We start from the raw sequence: 8,437 nt of genomic DNA on the forward strand, positions 1-8,437 counted from the left end.
GGAGCCTCCTCACCTTTCTGCATATGCAAACTAGGCCACCTAGAGGCTGGAAACAAAAGCTACCTTGAGCAGTAGGTCACGTGACAGCCAGCCACCTCCATCTTTATGAGGACAGATGTCAGTCAGAGGACAAGATGGCTGCCACCCACTTGTCGCCTTCCATCTTCTTGAGGTCAATATGCAAATTAGTGACAGAACAAGGAAGTAGAAAGGAACAGATATGCAGGTACACCACCTCCCTTCTGTTTTTGGATAAAAGACACATAACAATTTTTATTATTTACAGTAAGCCTTAAACAGCACTCTGACAGCTGCGCAGATATCTACCTACTATGTGATTTGAATTTCCTTTTTTTTTTTTTTAAATTAATTTTCAGGAACTGCATGGTGGCTTCACCTATTTTCTGGTGCCTTCTTCTGATATGCAGTCATCTAGGCAGCAGATAGAGCACCCCCCCCCCCACACACACACACACACTTACATTGAAAACTAATAGTAATAATAACAAACAAACAAATAAATGAAAAGAAGGCCAAAAATAAAAAAAGATTCTAGCTTCTGCCTGGCTGTGTGGGTGGCAGAGTGTAGGTAGGCAGGTAGGCAGGCAGGCAGAGAGGACCTGGGTGAGTTTGAGGCTACCCAAGCCTACAGAGTAAGTTCCAGGCAGGGATGCCAGGGCTACATCCAGAGAAACCCAATCTTGAGGCAAAAGAAAACAGAAGCAGAGAAGGTTCTGGCTTTTATTTTCAGACATATGTTTCTTCTAGTACTATCGAACTTTGATCATGAAGGCACGTTGGATTTTATGACAGAGTTTGTCTGTGTGTGTGTGTGTGTGTGTGTGTGTGTGTGTGTGTGTGTGTGTAATATTTCTGCTGTGATTGCAGTGACTTGCCATCTATTGGGCTAGTGTTTGATTTCTGTAATCTTTTTTCTAATTCTTTTTTATTTTTAGGGTTTTTTTTTTTTGTTTTTGTTTTTGTTTTTGATTTTGTTTTTTGAGACAGGGTTTCTCTTTATAGTTCTGGCTGTCCTGGAACATTTAAAATATTAAAATTATTTTACTATCATACTTGTTATCTTCCTCGAATCGATTTTTACTTCACTTTTTCATTTGATTTAATTTTACCTGCTAGCCAGAAAGACCTACGGATTGTTATGCTTCCCTTACCCTCAGGGACCCAGACACAGGGTCCCACTGAGGCTCTCATGTTCTCTTCCTGAGTGCGTGAGTCTATCAAAAATTATTTTAATATCATACTTGTTATCTTCCTCCCCCTCCCTTCTCCTCCATGTCTTTGGCCTTTCTTCACCTTTTATTATGAGGCAGGGCAGGGAGGCCGAGAAAAGAGAGCAAGAGAGGCTTGACTCTCTTTAGCAATCTTCCCAAGGTGGCTGGCTATATATTCTCCAACCTCTGAAGGAAACCCCTTTGCCAACCAACCCCACCCTGCAGAGTTACTGATTCTTTGATCAGTCGTCTCTCCCCACCCCCTTACTGTTCCCATTCCGAGAGGTGATCTAGTATGCTCTCAGAAAAAAAAACAAAACAAACAAACAAACAAACAAACAAACAAACAAAAAAACCAAAACACACACACACACACACACACACACACACACACACACACACACACACACACACACACGCTCGCGAGGACGAGGGGAAGTCGTGCATAAAATAAATATTTTTCTGGCCAAAGTGAAAGCAAATCACTATGAAGGGGTACTCCTAGAAAAAAATAAATACAAACGGGCATTTTAACCATTCCACCACTGTTTTAACTCTGAATTTAGTCTTGGAAAAGGGGGCGGGCGGGAGGGCGAGCCAGCGAGCGAGCGGGCGGGCGGGCGGGCGGGGGCGGGGAGGGCGAGCGAGCGAGCGAGCGAGCGGGCGGGCGGGCGGGCGGGCGGGCGGGCGGGCGGGGGGGGGGGGAGGGCGAGCCAGCGGGTGGGCGGGCGGGTGAGTGGCCGGCGGGCGGTGGCAGCGAGCCCCAGAAAACAACAAACCCCAAGCGGTAGAGTGTTTTAAAAATGAGACCTAAATGGGGTGGAACTGAGGTCGCCGCCACCTTCCACTGACACCGTGCTTAGATGCTCCCTTCCTATACTGTGCTCCGTTCCCCTAATTGTGCCTGTTCCCTCGCCCCGCAGACCGATTCCCAGCCACGTACTTTGACTTAGAGAACGGTTTCGCCTGTTTTCACCACTCACTGTCCTACTTTCGTTTTTGGGTGCCCGAGTCTAGCCCGCGTTCGCTATGTTCGGGCGGGACGATGGGGACCGTTTGTGCCACTCGGGAGAAGTGGTGGGTGGGTACGCTGCTCCGTGGTGCGTGCGCGAGTGTCCCACCCTGAGCTCGGGAGGACCCTCGGGAGAGACCGAATGAGTGAATGAATGTGGCGGCGCGTGAGCGATCTGTATTGGTTTGTTTGGTTGATGGAGACCGTTGTCGGGCGACACCTAGTGGTGACAAGTTTCCGCAACGCTCCTGCCGTCTCCGCTTGGTGACACAGAGGAGGGAAGTGCCTGTGGTGAGGCGGCCAGGGTGACATGAGACCCGGCAAGCAGGCGGGGCGTATCGGAGATGGTGTCGTGTGGAGGGACAGTCTGTACCAAGGAGGTTGTACCGGGAGATGGGCAAAGCAGACCGAGTTGCTGCGCGCCCTTTGGGGAAATAGAAGGTTGGTGGCGACGTTATTAGGTCGACCAGAAGGCTTAAAGTCCTACGCATTTTTATTTTTTTTTTCTTCCAGAAGCCTTCTCTGTCCCCGTCACCGGGGACATTGTACTTCTGAGTCCGAGAGGACCCGACTGGCCCGGCTTACAAGCCGACGTGGCCCGGTGCTGGAGGTTCAGATCTTTTTTTTTTTTTTTTTTTTTTTTTTTTCCTCCAGGAGCCCTCTCTGTCCCTGTCACCCGGGACACTGTACTTCTGAGTCCGAGAGAACGCGACGGGCCCGGCTTACAAGCCGATGTGGCCCGGCCAGCTGGAGTGTCGGATCTTTTTTTCCTCCAGAAGCCCTCCGTGTCCCTGTCACCGGTGTCACTGTACTTCTGAGTCCGAGAGGACGCGACGGGCCCGGCTTACAAGCCGATGTGGCCCGGCCAGCTGGAGGTTGGGATCTTTTTTTCCTCCAGAAGCCCTCCGTGTCCCTGTCACCGGTGTCCCTGTACTTCTGAGTCCGAGAGGACGCGCCGGGCCCAGCTTACAAGCCGACGTGGCCCGGCCAGCTGGAGGTTCGGATCTTTTTTTCCTCCAGAAGCCCTCCGTGTCCCTGTCACCGGTGTCACTGTACTTCTGAGTCCGAGAGGACGCGACGGGCCCGGCTTACAAGCCGACGTGGCCCGGTGCTGGAGGATCGGATCTTTTTTTTTTTTTTTTTTTTCCTCCAGAAGCCCCCTCTGTCCCTGTCACCGGTGTCACTGTACTTCTGAGTCCGAGAGGACGCGAGGGGCCCGGCTTACAAGCCGATGTGGCCCGGCCAGCTGGAGTGTCGGATCTTTTTTTCCTCCAGAAGACCTCCGTGTCCCTGTCACCGGTGTCACTGTACTTCTGAGTCCGATAGGACGCGACGGGCCCGGCTTACAAGTCGATGTGGCCCGGCCAGCTGGGGTGTCGGATCTTTTTTTCCTCCAGAAGCCCTCCGTGTCCCTGTCACCGGTGTCACTGTACTTCTGAGTGCGAGAGGACGCGACGGGCCCGGCTTACAAGCCGATGTGGCCCGGCCAGCTGGAGGTTGGGATCTTTTTTTCCTCCAGAAGCCCTCCGTGTCCCTGTCACCGGTGTCCCTGTACTTCTGAGTCCGAGAGGACGCGACGGGCCCGGCTTACAAGCCGATGTGGCCCGGCCAGCTGGAGTGTCGGATCTTTTTTTCCTCCAGAAGCCCTCCGTGTCCCTGTCACCGGTGTCACTGTACTTCTGAGTCCGAGAGGACGCGACGGGCCCGGCTTACAAGCCGATGTGGCCCGGCCAGCTGGAGGTTGGGATCTTTTTTTCCTCCAGAAGCCCTCCGTGTCCCTGTCACCGGTGTCCCTGTACTTCTGAGTCCGAGAGGACGCGACGGGCCCGGCTTACAAGCCGACGTGGCCAGGCCAGCTGGAGGTTCGGATCTTTTTTTCCTCCAGAAGCCCTCCGTGTCCCTGTCACCGGTGTCACTGTACTTCTGAGTCCGAGAGGACGCGACGGGCCCGGCTTACAAGCCGACGTGGCCCGGTGCTGGAGGTTCGGATCTTTTTTTTCCTCCAGAAGCCCTCTCTGTCCCTGTCACCGGTGTCACTGTACTTCCGAGTCCGAGAGGACGCGAGGGGCCCGGCTTACAAGCCGATGTGGCCCGGCCAGCTGGAGTGTCGGATCTTTTTTTCCTCCAGAAGCCTTCTCTGTCCCTGTCACCGGTGTCACTGTACTTCTGAGTCCGAGAGGACGCGAGGGGCCCGGCTTACAAGCCGACGTGGCCCGGTGCTGGAGGTTCGGATCTTTTTTTTTTTTTTTTTTCCTCCAGAAGCCCTCTCTGTCCCTGTCACCGGTGTCACTGTACTTCTGAGTCCGAGAGGACGCGACGGGCCCGGCTTACAAGCCGACGTGGCCCGGTGCTGGAGGTTCGGATCTTTTTTTTTTTTTTTTTTCCTCCAGAAGCCCTCTCTGTCCCTGTCACCGGTGTCACTGTACTTCTGAGTCCGAGAGGACGCGAGGGGCCCGGCTTACAAGCCGATGTGGCCCGGCCAGCTGGAGTGTCGGATCTTTTTTTCCTCCAGAAGCCTTCTCTGTCCCTGTCACCGGTGTCACTGTACTTCTGAGTCCGAGAGGACGCGAGGGGCCCGGCTTACAAGCCGACGTGGCCCGGTGCTGGAGGTTGGGATCTTTTTTTCCTCCAGAAGCCCTCTCTGTCCCTGTCACCGGTGTCACTGTACTTCTGAGTCCGAGAGGACGCGAGGGGCCCGGCTTACAAGCCGATATGGCCCGGCCAGCTGGAGTGTCGGATCTTTTTTTCCTCCAGAAGCCCTCCGTGACCCTGTCACCGGTGTCACTGTACTTCTGAGTCCGAGAGGACGCGACGGGCCCGGCTTACAAGCCGATGTGGCCGGGCCAGCTGGAGTGTCGGATCTTTTTTTTCTCCAGAAGCCCTCTCTGTCTTTGTCACCGGGGGCGCTTTACTTCTGAAGCTGAGGGAAAGCTATGGTCCCGCCTTTTTTTCATTTACCTATCGGTATTTTGAGTATTCCCGGTTGTCAGGTCGACCAGTTGTTCGTTTGACGTCCGGTTCTTTTCTTCATGGGGACATTTTTGGGCCACCCCCCCATGTATGACTTCCAGTTGTTCTCTGTGGGCTGTCATCTTCCTCCCTGTCATTTTTATGGTTTTGATCTATTCTATCTGTTCCTATTGGACCTGGAGATATGTAGTGACACGCTGTCCTTTCCCTATTTACACTAAAGGACACTAAAGGACACTAAAGAGAAAAGACCCTTTCAATCAAGGCTGTTTGCTTGTCCAGCCTATTTTTCTTTGCATATCGGCTTGGGTCTGTCGCCGTGCCTGAAACTGTGCCCGAGACATGCTTCCTGCTTTCCGTGCTTTTGCTTCCCGTTTGTGTGTGCGCTTGCTGGGCAGCTTGTGACAACCAGGGGCTATGATATTGCTGCGTTCTCAGGCGTTTTTCCCGATTTCCACGTTGTCGTTGTCACACCTGTGTCCTGTGTGGAATGGTTGCAGCCAGCTGGTCTCGTGCTATAGTGTTTCGTGTTCCTCCCGCTGTTTTTTTTTTTTTTTTTTTTTTCCCTGGGAGTCCCGAACCTCCACTGTCTTTCGTTTCCCCGTCTTCCACACGCCTCCCGAGTGCATTTTTTTTTTTTTTTTTTTGGCGGGGGGGAGGTGGAGAGTCCCGAATCCTCCACTCTCCTGTCTGCGGAGTCTTGGTTCTTCCTGCCACATGCCTCCCAAGTGCATTTTTTTTTTTTTTTTTTTGGCGGGGGGGAGGTGGAGAGTCCCGAATCCTCCACTCTCCTGTCTGCGGTGTCTTGGTTCTTCCTGCCACATGCCTCCCGAGTGCATTTTTTTTTTTTTTTTTTTTGGCGGGGGGGGGATGTGGAGAGTCCCGAATCCTCCACTCTCCTGTCTGCGGTGTCTTGGTTCTTCCTGCAACTTGCCTCCCGAGTGCATTTTTTTTTTTTTGGCGGGGGGGAGGTGGAGAGTCCCGAATCCTCCACTCTCCTGATTGTGGTGTCTGAGTCTTCCTGCCACGTGTCTCCCGAGTGCACTTTTTTTTTTTTTGTGGCAGCACCTTCGTTGTGTCTCTGCCCGGATCCGTACTGTCTTGCCCCGCGTGTAAGACATGCCTATCTCGCTTGTTTCTCCCGGTTGCGTGTTGTCGCTCACTCTGCTTAGATCGATGTGGTGCTCCTGAGTTCTCTTCGGGCCAGGGCCTAAGCCGCGCCAGGCGAGGGACGGACATTCATGGCGAATGGCGGCCGCTCTTCTCGTTCTGCCAGCGGGCCCCTCGTCTCTCCACCCTATCCGTATTCCGGTGGTGTGTGGAAGGCAGGGGTGCGGCTCTCCGGCCCGAGCACTGACCCGCGCGCACTTCTCGCAGTGGTTCGCGTGGTCCTCGTGGATCGCTTGCCCATCTTCCCTGAGCCGGGGTATGTTGGCTGGTGGCGATGCATAACCTTCCCGTCTGGTGTGTGCACGCGCGTTGTTTCTTGCAGAGGTGCTCCTGGATCGTTCCAGGTTTTGCCACCTAGGTGCCCGCTTCTGAGTTGGTGGTGGCGCTTCCCGTTTTCTGGCGTGCCTCCGGTGCTCCGTCTGGCTGTGTGCCTTCCCGTTTGTGTCCGAGAAGCCCATGAAAGGGGGGTCGAGGGTTAGAGGAAGGGCGGTTTAAAAAAAAAAGCCCCCTTCGTTGGGCGAGCGCCCACCCCGCGCACTCGCGGACCTTGCGCGTAGGGATGGTGCTGAGCGGTCGCGGCTGGCCTTTTTGAAAAGTTTCGTGAAGCTTCCTTGCTCCTCGTGTGGAGCTTGGAGAGTGGCAGTGGCCTGCCTTTCGGGGGGGACCTGTTGCAGGGTCTCCTCTGTCCGCGTATGCTCAAAATACCCCTGGAAGAGAACCTTCCTGCTGCCGCAGATCCCCCCGCGCGGATGCCCGCGTGTGGGTCTTCTCTTGTCGCACGCATCCTCTCTCGGTTGCCGGTTATCTGTCTGGCTCTGTGCCTTCCCGTTCGTGTCCGGGAAGCCCGTGAAAGGGGGGTCGAGGAGGAGAGGAGGGGGCTAGGAAAAACAAGCCCCCTTCGTCGGGTGAGCGCCCAGCCCCGCGCACTCGCGGACCTTGCGCGTAGGGTTGGTGCTGAGCGGTCGCGGCTGGCCTTTTTGAGAAGTTTCGTGAAACTCCTTGCTTCCTTGTGGGAAGCTTGGGGGGGGGCCTGGCCTTTCGGGGGGGACCGGTTGCAGGGTCTCCTCTGTCCGCGGATGCTCAAAGTACCCTTGGAAGGGAACCTTCCTGTTGCCGCAGACCCCCCCGCGCGGACCCCCGCGTTGTGGGTCTTCTCGCTTCCCTGTGTGTGCGCTTGTCGCACGTATCCTCTCGGTTGCCGGAGCTCGTCGGGGTTTTGGGTCCGTCCCGCCCTCAGTGAGAAAGTTGCCTTCTCTAGCTATCTTCCGGAAAGGGTGTGGGTCTCGAGGGGTCTCTCCCGGTCGGTCCCCTCGAGGGCTCGCCCCCTGACCACCTCCTGCGCGCGCAGCGTTTGCTCTCTCGTCTACCGCGGCCCGCGCCTCCCCGCTCCGAGTTTGGGGAGGGATCACGCGGGGCAGAGCCTGTCGGTCGTCCTGCCGTGGTGGCGGGGCCGTGTGGTCGGTCGGCCCGGTTGTGTGGTGGTGGCTGGGGAAAGGGCTCCGTGCACACCCCCGCGTGCGCGGTACCTTCCTCCCCTCCTGGGGGCCGCCGCGGGATGGGGTGTTGGGGAGGCGACGGTGGGCTCCCGGGTCCCGCCCGTCTTCCCGTGCCTCACCCGCGCCTTCCGTCGCGTGCGTCCCTCTCGCTCGCGTCCACGACTTTGGCCGCTCCCGCGACGCGGGCCTGTGCCGCGCGTGTTGCGTGCTGTGTGCTTCTCGGGCTGTGTGGCTGTCGCCTCGTCCCCCCTTCCCGTGGCAGCGTTCCCACGGCTGGCGGAATCGCGGGAGCCCTCCTTCCCCCTCCTCGGGGCCGAGAGGGTCCGCGTCTGGCGTTGGTTGAATCTCGCTCTCGGGGGCGGGCCGTTTTGTGGGAGGACGGCTGTTGGCCGCGTCCGGCGCGTCGTCGGACGTGGGGACCCGCTGCCGCTCGTGGGTCTTCGTCGGTCGGCATCGGTGCGTGGACATCGCTCTCTCTCGTGTTGGTGTCGCCTCCTCGGGCTCCCAGGGGGCCGTCAGGTTTCGGGTCGCCTCGGCGCTGCGGGCGTGGTGGGACT

The 8,437-nt window shown here is 56.3% G+C and overlaps 1 long non-coding RNA gene across 1 annotated transcript in view; it reads left to right on the forward strand.

Annotated features, from left to right (window-relative positions):
- Positions 1–2,245: 2,245 nt before the first annotated feature.
- Positions 2,246–8,437, forward strand: part of LOC146999948 (uncharacterized) — a 172,244-nt gene continuing 166,052 nt past the window's right edge. The window contains exon 1 of the long non-coding RNA XR_015046272.1: positions 2,246–2,313. This is a non-coding gene — a long non-coding RNA (uncharacterized LOC146999948). The remainder of the gene's footprint in view (positions 2,314–8,437) is intronic.

Source organism: Mus caroli, unplaced genomic scaffold, assembly GCF_978045245.1.
Source record: "Mus caroli unplaced genomic scaffold, Mus_caroli_1 scaffold_33, whole genome shotgun sequence".
Lineage (NCBI taxonomy): Eukaryota > Metazoa > Chordata > Mammalia > Rodentia > Muridae > Mus > Mus caroli.